General features: G+C 42.2%; 1 long non-coding RNA gene across 2 annotated transcripts; it reads right to left on the reverse strand.

Annotated features, from left to right (window-relative positions):
• Positions 1-2,038: 2,038 nt before the first annotated feature.
• On the reverse strand, positions 2,039-18,990 carry LOC135981173 (uncharacterized). Of its 2 annotated transcripts, none has more exons than XR_010598134.1 (4): positions 18,864-18,990; positions 10,511-10,615; positions 5,101-5,193; positions 2,039-2,410 (listed from the first exon to the last, which is right to left on the reverse strand). It is a non-coding gene; the product is annotated as an uncharacterized LOC135981173 (long non-coding RNA). The 2 variants fall into 2 exon arrangements; XR_010598135.1 differs by having other exon boundaries at positions 5,092-5,193.
• Positions 18,991-20,821: the final 1,831 nt, after the last annotated feature.

Below are 20,821 nucleotides of genomic sequence, written 5' to 3' on the forward strand. Positions count from 1 at the left end.
TGAGGCCTATAACCTTTGGCATAGATAAACTTAAGTAACTCATAAGTTATAGGGAACTGAAAGTGGCATGCCAGAGGAGGAATTTTGTCCAGAATACTGACATCAGCCACCCACAGAACATAGCTGACACCAGCACAGAATATCGCTGACACCAGCATCCGGAAGGTTCCGGACAGAACCTCTAATCACAAAGGTGCCATGACAGCAAATTGATGTGTATGCTAATAGGGTAACATCATACATATACTAACCTATAGAAAACGGACACCTTAAGGGGAGGAAATACAAATAAGGACCTCTATTGAATATGCATTGGTCATGGCAGCATCAGTGTAACCTACTATAAAAGTAACATCCCAGGGGCAGCAAATAGGTTGGAGAGCTATAGACCTTGGGAGGGGCCAGAATGATGGCCACAGGGGAAGATGAGGACGAAAAGGGTGATGAAAAAGATAATTGTTAAGTATGAAAGATAAGGGTGTAAGAATGGACGTCCAAATGTACTTTCTGTATTATCTCTATTTGCCTTGTTGAGTTTGTGTGTGTATAACTTTACAAATATATATATTTATTAATAATTTAGCATATATAGAGGGAGAGTTCCTATAGTGTGAGTGTTGCACCTGTGCACATCAGGGTTCCCAAATTATATGATAATTTTACAATAATCGTACTGGGCCTGATCTTGGGACAAGAACCTATTAATCCACAATTTACAATTATATATATCCAACTTTGGGTCAGGCTACATAATAACATTCAAGTACTGACATGCTTAGCAACTATTGTTGACCCGCCTGTTGGAAAGAGGAGTCCTTCACACTTTATGCAGTTTAATTTCTCTTCCCTTAGGGATCATGGCTCTGCACTGGCAATTAAACTACTATGATGATATTGTGCATCTGGCTGCATTTCAATTTAAAAACCCAAGCAACTAATGAAAAGCCTAACAAAGTGATATGAAATGATAATCAAAGGGAGGAGGAGTTGTTTTCTACCCAGGACCCTTAGATCTCAATTTTCAAACCTGTATTGCTAGAGTTAGGCTTTAAACACATATTTAGGCAGCCAAATAAAATTGGTCTGATTTTCAAAGGGGTTGAGCGCCCCAGACTTCAGTTTGATGTATAGGTGCTCAGTGCTTCTACTATAGCTCCTTACCCATCATGTGTTCTGCCACTGACGGGCTACTGTGGCAGAGCTGAATATACAGTAGCTGCACACTCATAATCTGGGCATTTTTGGGTAGACACAGCACAGCTAGATCGTGGAATCTAGGATGAAGTAAATGGGATGCAGAGTTGAAGGTTCCTGGTATATTTCCACTCCTGTAAATTTTGCTATTCATACACACACACCTAATGTTGCAATGACTCTCTGTGACGGCTGAATCAAACTTCCTTCAAAGCAGTTAATGTTACTCCCATTGTTTAACAGGCATTTCCATTGAGCAAGTTAAGTTTACTCACCCCATGCCTTCCCACCACTCCCAACCATGTTGTCCAGCCTGGGATTTAGGCCTGCTTGGCAGTGAATAGTTCTGTTACTAGGCTATCGAGCTGGCTCTTTATGAACATGCTTTTGAAAACGTAAATGCAACAAATCACATTTTCCCTAGGACTGAAATAATGTGCAATCTTAATTTATTGCATTCAGTAACTAAACAAATAAATTCTTCCTTGTGTACTGGAATTGCCATCCATCAGCTCTGTCTCTGTAGTATCACTCCAGAAAGATGGAGATAAATCTTTCAATAATTAGCACACACACTGTTATTACTGCCTATACACTGCTGGCTGCAAAAATAAATCTCCATCTTTCTTTGTTATAATTTCTTGTTTTTACTCTGGCAGCTAATGTACTCAGTGTTCTCTGAGGAAAATCAGTATTGTTGCTGTCATACTTCCAGGGTTAACTGCATCTCAGTTCCTCTATGTCCCCCCAAAGTCAGGGCTCATGTAACCAGCTGTCACCTCTCTTTGGGCATTAACCTGCATTTCTCTCCCTCTGGACCAATTTCAGGGCTGCAGTCCCCTGCAATTCACTGTACTTATCCCTGGAGGTTGGACTTTAGTCCAGTGCCTGAAGTTTTGCTCTCTCCCAGGGGCTATAGACAGTGCTTACCAGTTACCAGCAGTTTTCACAAAGCACAGTACATTTATTTGGGGGGGAAAAGCATTCCAGAGAAATCATATAATAAAACAGCCAGTCTGCTCGCATGCTACACTTATCAGATGTCATCCATCTTCCACATGGAGACTCTAGCAGGTTCCAAAGTCCTTCAGACTCTTCTAGGAGTGTTTGCCGTCTTGGTTAGAATCTCATGTCAGGTTGTGGATCAACTGAGGGACCCTGAGTCAGTTCAGGCTGACACTTTTTATACAGTTTGGGACCTTTGTCCCCAGGCCTCCTGAAAGAGAGAAAAACCAGTCAATGCCCCTTTCCCCAGGGGGTGAAGCTTCAAAGGCTGGGTGTCGGCATAACTGGCATTGGGCTTCTGCAGTAATCACCACCACTCCCAGTGATTTCATATTCCACAGGAAACCCACCCAGTGAGCCAGGAATACAAAGATAGACATAACACTTATTGACACTAAAGTCTATGAATATCCTATGTGCCATAGCATCTGGCACAGCTCTGTATAGTAGTCCGTGATGTTTTCTATGTATCCGAAGTATCAGATCTCTGGCTTCTCCCTACTGGAACAGAAAGCAGTTAACGTCTTTGCCCCAGTAAAGTTGTAAGGGGAGAGGCGGAGAATGAGTCCCATGTATTCTTTCATAAAAATAAATGAGAAGTTTCCCAGTTTCCCAGAGTTCCCAACGCTGACTTATCTCCTTTTGCTATGAGCAATATCTCATCTATGACACACAGATGATGTAGTGCCATCCAATTGAGTGTGGACGTACACATACATACTACCCGGTTCTTTTTTTCTATCTTGACAGAATGTGGAATAAGCCTGGGGGATGGTGGAAGAGAATAGTGAATTTGAGAATCCAAGTAAATTTGGAGCATTTCTTGTAATGAAAAAGATTTTGGCCATATAGCATATTACCTCTTCTTCCTTTCTCTTGTTCTCTGCTTCAAACTCCTGAAAGCTCTTTCCTATGCCAGAGCTCGCTATGATTTTCCAAGTGTCCTTCAATCATTGAATGCTAATAGTACTGGTCAGTTCACTCTCTAATCAGGATCAACTTCTGACAATTTGTTATATAAAGAGAATGTCACAGATTACTAAATTCCAAGGGCAGAAGGGATCATTGTGACATTCTAGTCTGATTTTATGTAGAACACAGGCCACTCTCATATGAAAAACACCTGCAACTGTAGAGAAACTTTCAGGCTAGTGTGGGTGAATTGTTTTTCTTAAACTGTAGAGAAAAAAACAGATCTAGTCCTGATCTGACTTAAAAGTTGTAATGTCATTTTTTTTAATGTGAATTTTAAACATGACTGCACTGGGTATATTCATATGAGTGAGGCCATCAGGAATTGACCACCCATGTATGTAATCTAGTACTGAATAATAGAGCAGAGGAATAAATTCTAAGAAATGAATATTCTCACTTAAGTGAGAGACAGGAAATCTCTGAGGAGAGACGGCAATAAGTATATCACACAAATCATTATTATTATGAAAGAATATGGTTTATTGGCTAAAAATCCAAGATAGCTATGAAATACATTTGCTATCTGTATTTATAGTTACGTTTTTTCATGGACTTAACTCTGTGGCTTTCAATTTGAGTAAAACACCCATCAACTTCAACAGAAAACTTACTCAGACAAGGACTTTTGAACTTGACCCGTCTCTGAAGAGGAATGGCTGTAGTTATTTTGGCCTGAATACAATCACTCTGCAGTTGCAGGTGTTTCTTATATGGGAATGAAGAAAAGTGATTTCCTTACAGCTACACTGGGTGGACTTCACTTGTATAGAATATAATCTCCCATTCAGCCTGCTTAACCCTTTGATCTCTCCTCCACACAGTCACAGTATGTCAGGCAAAGAGGCACTTTTTTTTTTTTTTTTATAAATAGGACACAGTGAGTGTTATAACTAGGAATCCTGATGGGATGGGAGAAGTTGCAAGTGTGTTGATTAAAGGTGAGCAGCCACAAACATGTTCAGTCCTGCTTTCTAAAAAGGATCTTTTGAATGGATAGAAAAGGGCTATTTAATAGTACATGTAAATAGGGAGCAACACGTTCCTTCCTTTCCATGAGTTAGCTTTGATCCATATCCCTGTAACAGAGTTACAGTGTGGATGTTTGGTTCTACTGCGTATGGTTCAATGTCACTTGAAGGTGCTCTACAGTAGATATGTTAGGTCATTTGAAATGTAACTTTTGTTACCAGCTTACTTATTAATTTTTCTGCATAGTTTTGTGTTGCTGTTAACCTAAAATGATTTAAGTTTGAACACTTCTTCTAAGAGATTGTATAACTTATTATTGGAGTATATTTCCTGTATAGTCTGGAGACATAAGGACCATGGTACACTCAGTAAGAGGCCTAAGTAAAGCCTGTTTTATAGGTAGCGTGACAATATGTCCTGTTTTGGCCGGGACAGTCCCCTTTTTAAGCCCCGTCCTGGATGTCTTGACTTTTTTGGCACAATTGGGTATTTGTCCCATTTGCTCTGGCCAGCTGGTGGAAGGGAGGCTCAAACTGTTAGCCCCAGGACTGAACAGTGGGGCTCACCCGAGCCCCATGCGGGGGGGAGGTGTTGGGTGATCCCTATGCAGGGGAGGGGTGGGGCTCAGGCTGTCAGCCGCAGCCCTGGGTGGCAGGGCTCAGGCAAGCCCTGCATGTGGGGCTGGGGCTCGGCTCAGCCCCATGCAGTGTCCTATTTTCCCTTTGGAAATATGGTCACCCTATTTGTAGCTAGAGTCGCAAGCTGAGATTTCCTCAATGAGAACATATATAATCTGTTTGGATACTTCAGTGAGGAATGTGATATAAATGCCTAGATAAATAGATGTTTGCAGTGTTGTTGTAGCCATGTTGACCTGAAGGAGACCTCTGTGTAGCTCAAATGCTTGTCTCTTTCACCAACGGAAGTTGGTCCAATAAAAGATATTACCTCGCCCACCTTGTCTTTCTTTGATAAATAGATATCCAGGCTTTGAAGGAGGATCCCAGGACAAGAGACTTTTAGGTACAGATGGGCTCTCACTGTGGGAAGCTGTAAACAGAACATGAGAAATTCATAAGATGCTTGAAAGTGGAACAACAGGGGTTGTTTGGCTTTGGGAATTAAGAGTTGAAATTGAGATGAAGAGATCAGAGTTAGAACTCTAGTCTGCTCTTACTTAGGTCTAACTAAGGGAGTTGATTATATGTGACCCGAAGTTCTCAGGGCTTAGAGAGAGAGCTCTCTGAAGTGTTTGACCTGCAATGAGTAAGGCAAAGAAATGGTTTCTTAAACTAGAGGGCAGAAGCGGCATAGATACCAAGGTGAAACAATTTCTGCTTGACTGCATTTACCAGCATAAAGGTTAGTCAGGAATACACAGTGGAGCTGCACCCACTTACATGAACCTGGTTCAGTCTCTGTGCACATGAAAAGCATGTGAACATCACTTAAGGATTAAGATATGACAGGCAGCACATTTTTGGGCTTTTGCTCCATATCTCAGGTAGCTTTTTATAAGGCACAGGGCTTAAAGTCAAGTGACCACAACCACCTGAGAAATGCAGTAATCCTCTAGAAATATACAGCTTGGAGTTTTAATGCTAATATGATCTGAAAAATACTGTTCCAGATTTGTTCCTAGAATGAGCCCCACTGATGCAATCCTTATGGGGTGAAATTCACTGCCTCTCTCACATTCATGATGTTGTGGAAGCTGAGATCAGTTACGGATCTTTAGCCATCAGACCATATATTTAAATGTGAGGAGGCTGCAGGCAGGGCATTCTCAGTGGATGGTCCTGCACTCTAAAACTGGCTTCCTCAGGCCTGAAAAAGCCTAATCTTTAGTGCACAATCCATATCTTTTCTCAGGCAGTTATCTTAGCAGAGGCTTGAATAGGTGGGAATTGTTTCCTTTTCCTTTTTGATTAGGACAACAATTGTGGCCAAAACTTGACAGAAATAGGAACAAAAAGTTCAGCACCTAACTAAGTGGCCTGACTTTCAGAAATGCTGAGCACTCAGGGGTAGAGAATGGAGAAAGCTGCAAACAAATGATTGAAAGAAAGCATCTCCATTCTATTCCATGGGGCGGGGCTGCAATATTGACTTCTGCCACCATGTGGAGCTGTGTGAGGCCATAAGTGGGCACTTCCAGTTCTAGCCCCAATTGCAGGCTTCTAAGATAGCTTCCTGCAGCAATTACTTATGGTTTCTCCAGGTCTTTAGATCCAAAGGAGACCTAGACTACTGAGGAATTATTCCCCTGAGGTATAAGAGTGCCCCTCTCTTTATTTCTATAAGATAAGTGGCAGGTCAGGGGAGGAAACTGTCTCTGCAGTGTGCATTTAACAGCAGAAAGATCTGCTAGCCCTCTCTAGGAGACTCCTAATTAACTCCATGGAAAGAATTTTGTATAAATTAACCTGGTGGGTTAATCCTTCAGCTTCTCTTCTGTTTTGGGATTTCTGCTTCCACACTGGTGGGTTTCTATGTCCCATTGACCTGAAGCCAAAGTTGGGTGGGATTTGGATCTGAGGTTTGGTTCAGGCCCATTTCTAATCATGGGTTTTATTTTTAAATTTCCTCTGACTCATTAAATATTAGACACAATCAATGACTAAATGGACCATTGGTTCCAGGCCTCTTGACTCAAGGCTATGTTCTGTTAATGCATGCACTTAATATGCGCTAACGGTGACGTCCTCTGCCAGTTGAACTAGAGGAGTAGTTTCTGGAGTTGAGGGACGAGCCGAATGGTTCTTTTACTTGCTTCCCAACTGTGTGTGTGGTGTGCAGCACAAAGACTTATTTAGTACAGTACAGATGAGTGGCTCCCTTTCCTGCTCCATTCAGATCAGAAGGGGAAATAGAACCTTTTTCTAGAAATGTGGTGCTATGTTTTTCATCACAAATCGGAATCACCTTTAAACCTACACAGAGCCCTTAGGAAAATGCTCCCCTTGGAATAATTGGAAATCACTACATGCAGATGTATCCAGGAGGTTGCTTTTCCATCTCCAGCTGCTCAGGCATGCAACAACATTGCTCCATTTAACCCTTTAAATGCCTGGCATCTGAATGTGCCTTTGAGATCACTGATGCATATATATTGCACCATCTGACATCTATAAATTGCAATATTTACAGCGAAACACTGGGCAGCCTGCTCCGCTTCACAGCAGCCAGTAAGCCTCTCTGTTACCCAGACTAGAAGCCTCTATCTGACCTGATTCCAGTCTGTAAAAGTGTATTTACAGCCAAAATCAGACTTCCCTCTCCTTTCCAAGAGGAGGCAGAGCCAGAATTGCGGTGGTGATGTTGCCTGATGTCATGTCTGATGCTTCTCTTATAAGGGAAAAAATGAAAGTAGCAGGGCCAGGGCTGATCTCTGGGAGCAGCCCTGCTCCAACACAATAGGCTGCATCCTTTTTCCTTTGTTTTCAGACTGTCAGGATTTGCCTGCCATCAGTCCCTCACAACTGCCTGTTTGTGCTGGTCTATGACACTGCCAGGACATTTTCACAACCCACTGCCCCACCTAGTTCAACACTATGGCCTCCCAGCGATGAGCAGTGCTCTGATAAAACAAGCAGGAGAAATGAAATAAATGACTGTTGATCACTTTGACAATGACATTGATATACAACAATCCCCTTTGTTGAGCTCCTCAGTCACAACAAACTCTGCCATATTGTATTATGCCCTGAAGCCAGTGAAATATATGCATCTAGATGGAAGAGAAACTAAGTTTTATTTCATAGTGAAAGATGCTGAAAAAATTCTGCCTTCAAGACCTTGCAGTGTTTAAAATCAATGGGATCTTTCCATTTAAATCTGAGTGAGCCACTAGCTTCTGAGCTGCCATATTGTGCCTGGGAATCCAGTTGTTTAGAAACAGCTTCATAGTTCTCATATTCGCAGCATTCCTGCAACATTCATCATACGTCTCTTGAAGAATGCCGGCATTTTCCAGATTGCCAGCCAAATAAGTACTTTGCCGTATGTAGCTTCATTTATAGATGGAGATCTTTGCTTCTGAAAGAACCCTGTTTTGTACTGCAATTTCAAAAGGAGAGATTTCCTCACAGAGAGTTTGATCACTTAGGGGGTTGATCATGATAAAGTGTACCATAAATGGTGTGTTTGTAAAGCTGAACTGAAGCACATCAAAAATTACTTTTAATTTGTGTGTGTCTAAGAAACAAATTTGTTTGTTACAAAGTTTTACCAAGTTGTCACTGGGTGTTTGTAGCACATTTTGTTCTTGGGTGAGAACAGGTCCAGGTATATCAGCTGAATGCATTTTCTGAGGTGCCATCTTGGCTGGTTCAAAATGTTTAGAGCATTCTTGGGAAAATTCCAAAAGATTTGTACAGTAATCTAGCCATGTCTACTAGAAGTGGAGAGGCACTTGAATACCAAGTGAAAGTTATTTTGCATTTCTTTGTCTTGCAGTCCCACACAGAAATGGTTTAAAACAGGAGCATTTCATTAAACTTTTGCCATAATCAAAATAGCCCAAACAGCTTGCACAAACCTACTGCTGCGGGAGTCTTACAGGAGCACACTTCATCCTGCTTATCAAAGCTGTGTCCTTGATGTCTTTAGCAGAGCTCCAGTGCTTGAAAAGGACAGGATTCAGGAAAATAACCCTGGCATTGCAGCTGGTTCTTAAACAAAAAGATGAAGTCCCTACCTCAAATAGCTTACAATCGAAGATCCTGATTCTTTAAGTGACTCAACATGGGAAGAACCTGCACCTACCTGGAGCCCCTCGAAGTGCATGGGATTCTGCTTGGGTGAAGGGACACCTTATCTATGCTTGAAAAATGTGTAACCAGATGCTGGCAATAGTACAGCATACCAGTGTTAAATATAGTCACTATAAAGATCCGCCAAAAACACCTGAACCCTGTTTACACTGTGGCTTAAAACCAATGCAGCTGCACTCATGCTGGAAGTCCGATATGGGCACTTGCAGAAAGGAAGATTCAATGGCGTTGTTGTATTCATTTGTTGGTAATGAAAACTTACCCTCAGCCACATTTTCAAATATTCAGAAAAAATATCAATTTTTGGTGTTTTGGCCTTCCATTCTCAACCCCATCTCACCCCTCATCCAAAAACCTCACACCCCAAAACGCCAGCATAAAACTAACCCTAAATCTCCAACCATTGTTGCTTACAGTCTAGTGCAATTTAGATAGTACTCCCATTAAATTGGTCCCCCCTGTCCCCTTCTGTTTTGTACAGTGGGGAAACTCATTAGGTGCTCAAAAAGTGAGGGAATAACAAAGAAGACATTGTCTCTAGTAAGAACTGCTCACTTGATCCTAGGTGCATGAGTAACAACAGAGAAGACTCTTTGGCCAGTCTCCCAGCAGAAGCTTTATAGATGTTGCAGTTATGGATAGAGTGGAAGCACAAGTAAACAGGAGGTGGAGTTGGAGAAAGTGGCCTAGAAATTTGGGGAAGGCTCTGAGTTACTGCAGAGAGTTCTTTCCCAGGTATCTGGCTGGTGGGTCTTTCTCCCATGCTCAGGGTCTAACTAAGCCATATTTGGGGTCAGGAAGGAATTTCCCCCTGGGTCAGACTGGCAGAGACCCTGGGTTTTTTTTTTGCCTTCCTCTGCAGCATGGTGCACAGATCACTTGCAGGTTTAAATTAGTGTAAGTGGTATAACTTGAAGTCTTGAAACCATGATTTGAAGGCTTCAGTAACTCAGCCAGAGGTTAGGGGTGTATTACAGGCGTTGATGGGTGAGGTTCTATGTCCTGTCTGATCTGCTGCACATTACAAGATTATCACAATGGTCTCTTCTGGCCTTAAACTCTATGAGGTATAAAAAGGACAGACCATATTCTGACATGGGGGAAATTACTACCATAAAGATGATATGCAAGTCACAGGAAAAGCTACAGCAAGACTCCATGCATTTGATCGCATTTTCACTCCACAGAATTCCTTGACTGGATTGTCCTGTTTAACTTAGAATTCCTTTCCAAGAACAATATTGGATGCTAAGGGTATGAAGAGATCTTGTGAAGGGAGAGAATCAAAAGGAGAAAAACAGATGCCAAGAAAAATAGATATAAACATTTATTTGGGATGGAAGACATAAAAAGTTGGCTATACATATATGTCTTATGGAATCTTGTAAAACATGCCTTAAATGTGATACACTCCATAGGCTGTACCTTATATAGTATTTCTCTCTTTTTACTTACATGGCCCTTGTCACTGTAGAAACTGAGTGCCTCACAATCATGAATGGATTTTATCTTTGCAAAACCCTTGTGATGTAGGGAAGTATCTCCATTTTACATATGGGGATCTGAGTCAGATGAGAGATTAAGTGACTTACCCATGGTCAGGTAGAGAATCTGTGGCCCAGCTCAGAACAGGTCTCCTGTGTCCCAGGTTGGTACCTTGTTTACGAGGCCATCCTTACTTGCTTAGATTGCTTGCGCTTGTAAAAACATCAAGGATTAATAGTTAGAGCTGTGTGGAAGATGGAGGATCCATTTTGTGAAGGATTTCAAAATGTTGCTTTGTTCTGACTTGGAGAGAACTCGACATCTTGAAATTCTCACACAAAGGAAAACAAAAAATGTGGGGGTCGATCAAAATGTGTAATTTTGATTTCAGGCTTTTTGTATTGTAATATAATCATAACGTAATACAAAATCAATTTCAAAATGGAAGGTCATTTTGAAACAAAAATAAATGAGATGTATCATTCTGAAAATGTCAAAATGGGACTTTTGGCATTGTTGGACCTTTCTTCTGGTTTCCTTCTTAAACAAAATTCTGGTGGAATCAACCTGGTTTTGCAAAGCACATTGATATCAACGGAACTGCATATTCCAGTGGAATATGGGTCCATCAAAGTTACTTTGCCCAGCTCTACTAATCATCCTTTTAGCCATTTGTTCTGCACTATCAGATCTACTTAATCCCTCTACTTGCTGACAACATACCACTGTGCTGTGCTTTGATTTTGGAGGTCAGAGTATCTCTTGCACTCTGTCATGCAGCCTCCAAATGACCAAAACTACTCAGACAAAAGAGGCATTAGCTATACGAAAGTAGTCTAAAATGGATCACATTTTTGTTTTGAAAAATGTGCGTGTGGTTAAAATATAGTTAGAAGGAAATTATTTTAATGGAAATAAATAGCTGCATTTAGATAATCTAGCATGAAGAATAGAGTTGGGGGTCTATAGTCTTATTTTTGGAGTGATGACATTCTTTTTCAAGATAGTTCAAGGTATGATTGTGGGATGGCCTTGATTAGCTCAGTAGTTCATCTTAGTTAACTTTCTGTGGCAGAAATCAGCCTGTAGATGTCCCCCAACACATGTTGTGCTATGCCTAATAGCTCAGTTCTGCTGAAAGCAACTATTGTCTATAAATTACCAGCAGCTCAAGTTAAAGAGAGCAGGGGAGATGAAAGGCTGCCCAGGAATGGCTATTCTGTGGGAGGATAGTGGAGGGTAATGACAGAGTGAAGAGCATCTCAGACCAAGGGAAATATGAGCTAAACAAAAGCTGATAAGAGAAATAGGAGTGAGAGTCTTAAAGGAGAGGAGTTGGCTGAAGATGTCAGAAAAAGGGAGCCAGAAAGTGACACACTTCATGGTGAATTTTAGATATGGAAATGATAGATTCTCCCCTGACTTAGAGCTGCAGAAGTGACCTTAGCACAGTAGTCCAGGATGAAAAGAAAGCAGTGCTGCTTTGGTAAAATGACAATGTGGCTTCCATGATAAACCTCAGCAGTTTAGGGGGCAGGATAATATCTCAGCCACTTGAAATCACATTGAGATGACTCTTGGTGACCTTTACCTGTCTTTACTGGTATAATTAATTACAGAAGTAACTCCACTGAAGTTAAAGGGCTTGCACCCGGAATGAACTTGGTTCTGTGTTTACTAGTGCCATTCGAAAACTGGAAAATGTTCATAAACGTGTTGGAATTCTATATAGGTGTTTGGTTCAACCATTTCAATCCCCAACTGTTCTCTGCTAATAAGCATTCTGGTTTTGATTCTCATAAATGTTTGATAAATGGCTGCTGTTCATATAAATATCCATATTCCCATGGAAACAAGTGTATTTGTGCATGATTGAGTATTCACTGGTCACTGTTACTTATCGGTCTGGCATTTTTCATTTTGTTATTCAACTTTTAAAAAGTTGCAATCTGTGAGCAGAAACAGTATCAGATGATCTGTCACACATCACAGATAAGCAATAGTCAAAGCAAACAGATTGTGAACAATACCTGAACTGAAATTTCTTATTCAACACTGTATTATAATATTACTTAACTTTTATTGGTTATCCTAGTGCTTTTTATCCACAGATCTCAGAGCAGTTTACAAAAGAGGTATTATCCCCATCTTCCAGGGAAACTGAGGGAGGGCGGTGAAATGACTTGCCCAGAGTCACCCAGTAAATACCAAGACATAACTAATATGTGAGTAGGAATCGAGATCTCTCTCTCTCACACACTTAATTCAGTTGAACTGTTCATTGAAGAGGAACCATTTCTAGAATATATTGCATGTATTGGCTTCTAAAAATCAGTTTGTGGTGGGTAAACCACAAAAAGTTTTATAAATAAAAATGCCATTTTTATCTCTCTGTTTACATACAGGTTATAGGTTTAATTTTTAAACCTAGCTTTGCTGTGTTATTTAAGTAATGGGAAAATCAACTCTGCTAAGTAAAACGTTTAGCAAAAAGCACAGTGCACTTTCTTATAGTGTCTTTAGCATTCCCATGGTTTTGCTCCAAGATCTGAAGTAAATTGTTCGTTCTGTGGATGAGATGAGGTGAAGAAGCTTTTTGTAAGCCCACTGTCCTTACCTCTCTGAGAAAGTGTAAGTGAGCTCTGTTGCTTGTAGAGTGAACCCCAACCTAAAGGAGTGTTAAAATTTACACTATTGAGCTTGTGAGAAATTGAACCAGTTGCACACATGGGACTTAACTGTTGAAAAGTAAGATGCCAGAACATTCATAACAAGATAAACACAAACACATGCAACATGGTCTCATGCTGCAGTATGATTGATAGAGTTTTTTGTATTGTGCTTTTTGGTTGCCTTTTTCTGACACAAGCCTGTAGCTGGTTTGATTAGGAAATGTGGGGGCGGGGAAGAAGACTCAAGCAGCTTGAACTGCTGGTTGCTTCAGTGAGATTGAGGGAGAAAAGGGCAGCTCATGTATAGTTTTAAGTTAGCTCTGAAAAAGCATCTAATAGTGCGTATACTGCTGCAAAAGACCCGAGGTTGAGACTCTCAGAGCCCGGGGCAACTGACAGATGCTCGTGCTACAGGGCTCAGAATAGCAGCGGAGACGTTTGGGCTCTGAAACCCAGCAAGGTGCGTGGGTCTCAGAGCCAGGGCTCTGGCTGAAGGCCAAATGGCTACACTGCTGCTTTTTAGCCCTGTATCGTGAGCCCAAGTCAGTTGAGCTCTCGTGTTAGTTTTTTTGCGATGTAGACATCGAGGAGTGCATGAGCAGTACAGTTATTCAGTAAACATTCTGAATGAAATATTTAACTTATTTTGACTTATTTATGTATTGTTACCTCCAAATAATAATTATTTTATGACTGTGTGTGTGTGTGCGCGCGCGTGGGGTGGGGGAGGAGGTGTGATAAAGCCTGATCTTAATGATTAATTCATTTTTTGGTATCGAGAGATTAGGAGAAGCAGGGTGTGGACACCACATCCCTTCACACTTGATAGGGTGCAGAGTGAGGGAATGTATTCTGCTGTGGAACAATCCACAGCATTGGGAAATTTTAGCTTTCATAATCTCCTCTGTGTCACTGGTGATGGTTTGATCCCACTGATTTCACTAGACCAGAAATACAGTTCCCTGTGGTCTGTTGGCTCCCTACCACCACCTGGGCCTACAATATCCTTGGTGTAGGGAAAGGTTTGATTTCAGTTGAGACAGGATTTCATTCTTCAGGTAAGGAGTAGAAGAAGATGCGACACTTTCCCCTTGCACTGAAACAGCGGCAACAAAGAATGAAGAGGTCATATGTAGTGGGTTTTATGGAGTTGGAGAGAAGAGGGTGATTCCATGTTGGTTTAACTCCCCTTCTTCTGACAAAATTTTGACAAGACGACTTTCCGTCCATTTCTCTCCTTCTGTAGAGAGAACAATGAGCTTCCTAATGAAATCAGATTACATTGTATTGATCTGAACATCCTAAATACTTTGTCAGAGGAACGTCTCTTTGGCTTATGGACTCTTTGGACCCAAGTTGTCATAGCTTTAGGTCTAGGTGTATACATTACATTTCAAAGAGAACTTATTTAATATGAAACATCATCCATGTTATTCAGAAACTAGAAGTGTCTTTGTAGACTAGACTGGCTGAAACACTTCTTCCTAATGGAACTGTTTAAATGACACATTTAAAAACATAAAATTGTTATGGAAACTTGAGCCCTGTATTGGAAAACTATAATGTCTCATTGATGACTAAGCCAACTAAGCAGCATTTTTTTAAACAAAGAATAACATGTGTATTGTTTGGGCCAGATTCTCAGCTGGTATGAATTGGTGTTGCTCCACTGAAGTCAATGGAGCTGCACGTCTTGCCCCTTGTTTGTATCCTGCACCATCTGAGGGATATTCATGAGAATTCCAGCTTGGAGCTAGACTGTAGGCACTAGGAATTTCAACTACAGCAGTAGGATTTCCCTGTGGGTTTCTCTCAGAAAAATACATTTTCCTCTCATTGGGATATGGGTGAAACTTGCACTTTGAAGCTACCTTGGTAGACTACAGGAGAAAGTTTTTCTAGATCAGAGCTGGCAAAAATGTTTGAAGTATTTTGCGGGGGAAGCATGCCCTCTCCTGGAGCATTGCTCTTACCACGCTGCACGCAGTAACAGGCCAGACTGTGATAGGCCCTGGGGGGATGCACAACAGGAGGAGGCCCCAAGGAGTCCCTTGAATCTTGTGCTTTACACAGAGGGCTGCCACCACATGGCTGAGGAGTGCAGACCCTGCTAGTGCCCCCATATATGCTACCTGTCCAAAAGGGGGCAGGAAAAGGCAGGGTGAGGGCACTATAGCCCTCACCACAGGACAAGGTGCAGAGTAAGGGAGCATGTTTCAACCTCTCCACCAGCGTGTGGCGGAGTGCTATCTAGGGTACCCCTCTTCTTCCCAAATGCCAAATTCTTTATGGGGACTCTCCAGACAGTCTGAGGGTTCCAGAGGGATTGAGTGGCTAGCCTCCGTATTGAATAATGTAAAATGTAATACAGAGTTGATGAGGTTTGCAAACGTGTAACTATATTTCTGGTTACTTGATGAAATCACTGTGATTTCTGATGTATTCTGTGGTATAGAGGGAAAAACTGCACAAGCCTTGATTCCAGATGACAGCCTCTCTCTACATTTATCACAATATCAATATTACAGAAGGTTGTAATACTTAGATAAAATGCTAATTGTTCACAATCATCACATTGTATTACATGTTGGCCACCCACTATAAACATTACACTACAGATTCTGAGGGGAAGCTAGAAAGTAAACTTTGCTTTTTACATAAACACTCATCACGAATCTTGCTATTTTTTCAAAATCTCCACACCAATACTTGACTGAGAACCTAAATGATATGGTTTGAAGGCTAGGCTGGACATTTTTTAGTACAGATAAACAAATATTCTTTAAAGTAAACACTGCTACACAGCATATGCAACCTTAGAAATTTACTATTTTAATGATTACCGTTGAATAAAATATAGTCCCTGATACTCCTGTTTACACTGATGTAACTTCATTAATTTAGATGGAATTGCTCCTGATTCCTACTGGTGTAAGTGGGAGAAATTGGGGGCCTGATACTCCTTCAGCTGTATTTGATTTCTGATTTGGCCTATTATGAAGATAGGGGCTGTAATTGTATGTCTGAATCTTAAACAGCCCCAAAATTTGGGAGTGTCTCTATGTGGGGGTTTGATTTGGGGCTGTCTCTGTTCACATGTATTCTATTTCTTCTTGAACACGTAGCCATGAAACTGTGATGCCTCCAAATAGGCACAGTAGGCACGTGCCTAGGGGGCACCAGTATTCTAGGGAAGCCTAAAAGTTAAAAGTGAGTTAAAATTATAGAAAACATGAAGATCAGCTGTGGGGCGGGGGGAGGGGAGAGGCACTAAAGATGCTGTGCCTAGGGACATATAAGGTGTAAATCCAGCCCTGGATGCCTCTAAAGATTGTGTGCTGTACCTTTGGTGTGCTGTACCTTTAATAAGGACCATGTTGCAAACACCTTACTCCCTTGAGTTATCTCATAGCAATATTTGCTCACCAGTGTGAAGAAGGAACCCCTAGTCTGGCCCTAGGCACATTCCTTGTGTGCACAATTCAGCAACTGTTTTGTTCTCAGGGTTCAATTAAAACTTTTGAGAGAAAACACACATTATGTTCTGTCTCATGGAGCCTTTGCTCTTGTTTTGTTGTTCTCTTACTCTAGCTTATGGTTGCTCTGACTGAAAGTATCTGTGTGCACTGTGTGTCTGGAAGAACACACTGCTCCTCGTTAATTTAAACCACTGTCACTGGAATTTCTGAAATAAATGGTATCACAATTTGTATCCTCCCACCCTGCTTTCCTAACGTGGCTTGTCATGGCAAGTGTTGCAAAGCAGAAGCCAACGTGGAACACGCTTCTGAGAAGAACAACAGTTTGAAATGAAAAATTGCAACAAGAGAACAAAGAGTTAGTCTTTGTGGAAAAGATAACTGTGTGAAAGCCCCCTTAAAATGAGAGAAAAGTGTGTTGGTGAGGTTAGGTCAGCATGCACATGTTTTAAATTAGTGGTTTCTAAACAAGGAAGTGACAATTATTTGCTATGATTATTTTTCAAATAATCACATCTGTATGTAATTACCACATATGCTCCAGTATGTGTATTTCTCACTACGAAGGATTCAACGGGACTAGTTTGGGGTGATAAGTTTTGAGTCTGCCTTTATTGGGTGCGCACACGTTCAATACAGTGTAGTGTTAAAAGTTAGAGATAAGATTCCTTAGAGCTGGAATTGAGCCTACTCTATCTGTAGTGTTTACAAAGAACGGGAATGAATCCGATACACACCCCTCGTGATAGGAGTTTCTTTCCTTCCCAAAGATCCTAACTTCTGATTGAGTCAAATATTGTCTATTTTCTTTTTGCAAAACTAGCTGTTTTATGCAGTAAACCAACTGTACATGGGGCTGTACAATATGCTAGCATGATGGAAAAAAGGGGGCTGACCAGGCCAAACCTGAATGGTGCTGCAACCCCGTGCCACATCACAGTGCCCAGAGTGGGGAACTGGGCCCAGCCCCACAGAGAGGAATTGTTGGAGCCTCCACTCTAGGGTGAATTTTTTGTTTTATTTCTCTTTATACACTGACTTTTATTTTATTTCATGTTACCTTGCATTTGTGAAAAGCACAGGGCTGTCATCACAGTAGACGAGCAACTCATGTGAGCTCCCATTGCGATGCTATGGCAAAAAAGGCTAATGCAATCCTCAGACGTATAAACAGGAGAGGAGGGAGTTGGGTTTACCTCTGCATATGCCAGACAAATTCTATTTGGAAATAAGGCACAATATTTTAGCAATGAGGGTTATTAGCAATTGGAACAAACTACCAAAGGAAGCAGCGAATTCTCCTCCATCTCTTGATGTCTTCACATCAAGACTGGATGCTTTTCTGCAAGTTGTTTTGTGAAACACAGTTATTGGGCTCAATACAGGAGTAACTGGGTGAAATTTAAGGGCCTGTGATATACAGGAGATCAGACTGGATGATCTAATGATCCCTTCTGGCCTTAAACTCTGAATTATAGGTTCTTTTCACATCATTTTCTATCATGCCCAACAAGTGTAGTTTTTTCCCCCTACAGTATAATTTCTAGGGCTGTGCCCAGTCTAGTTTTAAGTGTCCCAAATAGAGCTGATGAATTCTATCAAAGAGTATTTCAGCATTCATTTGAATAAAAATGATAAATTCTCTGACACTATTCACAATCCCTCTGATGATTCTTGTCTCAAATACCATTCACAAGACTGTTAGCAGAAAGGGGAATTGGAAGCATATATTTTGATTAGTTTTTGCACCAGAGGTGTTTGTGCTTTCATCTTGAAAATTTGAGTTTAGGAGTTATTCAAGGACCATGGAAAAAATAACATGGGCTTCAGGTGACTGATCACATAGCACTGTGATCAGGCATGGACTCACCCCTGCGGCACCTCCTGCTGGTCATCTAGGGAATTAGCTCATCAGCATCCAGAGCGCCCTCTACAGGCCAGATGTCCCACCTGTCGTTGGCTCCTGTATCTCTCCCGGACCCCGGTGCCCTTAGCTTAGGTGCTACCCCCCTGGCAGTACCCCACTCTCTTTCTGGGTCTCCCCACCCAGGGGAACCTCCACCCCCATCCCAATGTCGCTTCAGTTGCCGCTACTGCCAGTCACCATCTAGCCCCCACGCCCTAGGGCAGACTGCAGTCTATCAGCCAATCATCACTAGCAACAAGGGGTTTGGACTGACTGCCTTTACCCACCCTCAGGCTGCCCCTGGGCAATCCCAATACCTATTTGGGCATAGGACCAGGCCCTGCAACCTGGGAAGTTGCTGGCCTAGGGCTTCCCAGCCCCCAAGGCCTTTCCCCAGCCCTACCTCACTCTAGGTCCCCGGGTGAGCTCCCTGCAGCCAGGCCTGTCTCTCTCTCCAGTCAGAGGGAGACTCCTCTGCTTCTGGCTACCCTGGCCTTCTTATAAGGCTAAGTGGCTCAGTTTGGGGCGTGGCCCCAGCTGCAGCCACTTCCCCAATCAGCTGGGGTTTTGCTATTTACAGCCCCAGCCCTCTACCGGGCTTTTCTAACCCTTTCAGGGCTGGAGCGGGCATTCACCCTGCTACAAGCACAAACAGTAAATTAGGACTCCTCAAAGCGATAGCAATGTACAGTTCAGAGGCAACCAACAAGCTGAGATGTTTGCATGGACTATCCATAACATTTTGAATAAATAACAAATCTGTAGAAATCAAACTCTGTTTATGGATAATTGTCAACCAAAAAAGAGGCTATATTTGTTCAAATAACTTCTTGAGCTCAGGCCCCAGTAACAGGCCTTCTAACTCTTCCATTGGAAGACAATCCCATAACCTCACAAACCACGCTGTCAGCAGGTTATTACTGATTTCAGCCTACCTTTTGCATTTCTTAATTTTGAAGAGAAGATGATGAACTTTCTTTTCTCCCAGAAGCCACGCTGGTCTTTCTTCCTAGCCTTTCTAGTCTCTTTTCTGATATTTTGCTGTATAATCTTTCCTGCACAGCTTTGTAGCTTGTAAAGAAAGGACTCTGAATCATTTTCATTGTTTGACCACATAACAGAGATATTAGGTGAGATTCTGAGAGTACTTTCAGCTCCAGTGCAGGCTAATGTGTTTTAAGTATCCTTGTGCCTGTTGATTCTGGGCTGCTGTGCATGGAGGCGGGAGAGGGAGGCTGTCTAAATTACAACAACCTGGCTGCACCTGCCTATGGGAAGCAGTGCTGCATGCAGTGGCCTTCCCTCCCTCCTGTCCCTTTGGCCAGAGCTTTTGAGGTGGTTCTTGAAATATAGGCTGCAGCTGTCATCCTTAGTTCCTGTGCTGCGTGAGCTCTTCCCCAGCTGGATCTGGGTTTTAGAGTTTCTCTGTGCCATTTTGGCCCCTTTACACATCTTAAAGGGGTTGGAATGGGGATGAGAATTTTCCCCATTGTTTTGTGGTCTGCATCCACTCCTGTTCATGGTCAGCAAATATCTGTGACAGCTACAGATATTGTTTAGATAGAAAAGTTTTGGGGTAGTGATTAGTGGATGCATTCATCCTTGCTTTGGTGATTGTCCTATGGTTGCATGATTGCTGTTTACTGCAAGGGCAGGTGATGCTTTGGCTGTGTCATGCTGCCTTGTCCATTTGGGGAGTTCTGAATGTTGCAGTTCAGGGTTACCTGCACCTTTGTTCACTCTTTTGGTCTCTCTGAGTTTACCCTTGCGCCTTCACTTCTCTCTGGGTGGAATCCCTTGATTCTCCCACTCTTAGATTGAGTTACTGGGCTACAGCACCCTGTGCACCAACCATGATTACTCAGCAAAGGATACGAGAAACATAGAAACGTAGGGCTGGAAGGAACCTCTCAAAGTCATCTAGTTCAGCCCCCAGTGCTGAGGCAGGACCAAGTATAGCTAATACAAGGTTTTTAACACAATAAACAGTCTATATGCATGTCTGTCTTATCTGAAGGCATTATTTTACCCCAGATCCCCAAACTCTGGAGTCTGGGTCCACATTAGCTCAAAACTTCCTGTCTTCCTGTAGTGAGATGGAGTGGCCTCCCTCCGGATTTGAGAGCGAGGGACCACTACACTCCCCCTGGTGGGCAGAAGTACCGGGGTGGGACAGAAAGTAGAAAGGGAGGGCCCTGCAGCTCAGTTGAGCAGGAGCCAGGGAAGGAGACAGACATTTCTATTCCGCTGCAGAACTCTGCAGTTGAACTTGTGCTGTGCAGCATCGTGCCCCCAGAGGAGACCAACCCTGGAGAGAAGTTGCTGGGACTGCTGTCCACTGTGTTCCCCGAGGAGACAGAA

This window comes from Chrysemys picta, chromosome 2 (genome assembly GCF_011386835.1).
Source record: "Chrysemys picta bellii isolate R12L10 chromosome 2, ASM1138683v2, whole genome shotgun sequence".
NCBI lineage: Eukaryota > Metazoa > Chordata > Testudines > Emydidae > Chrysemys > Chrysemys picta.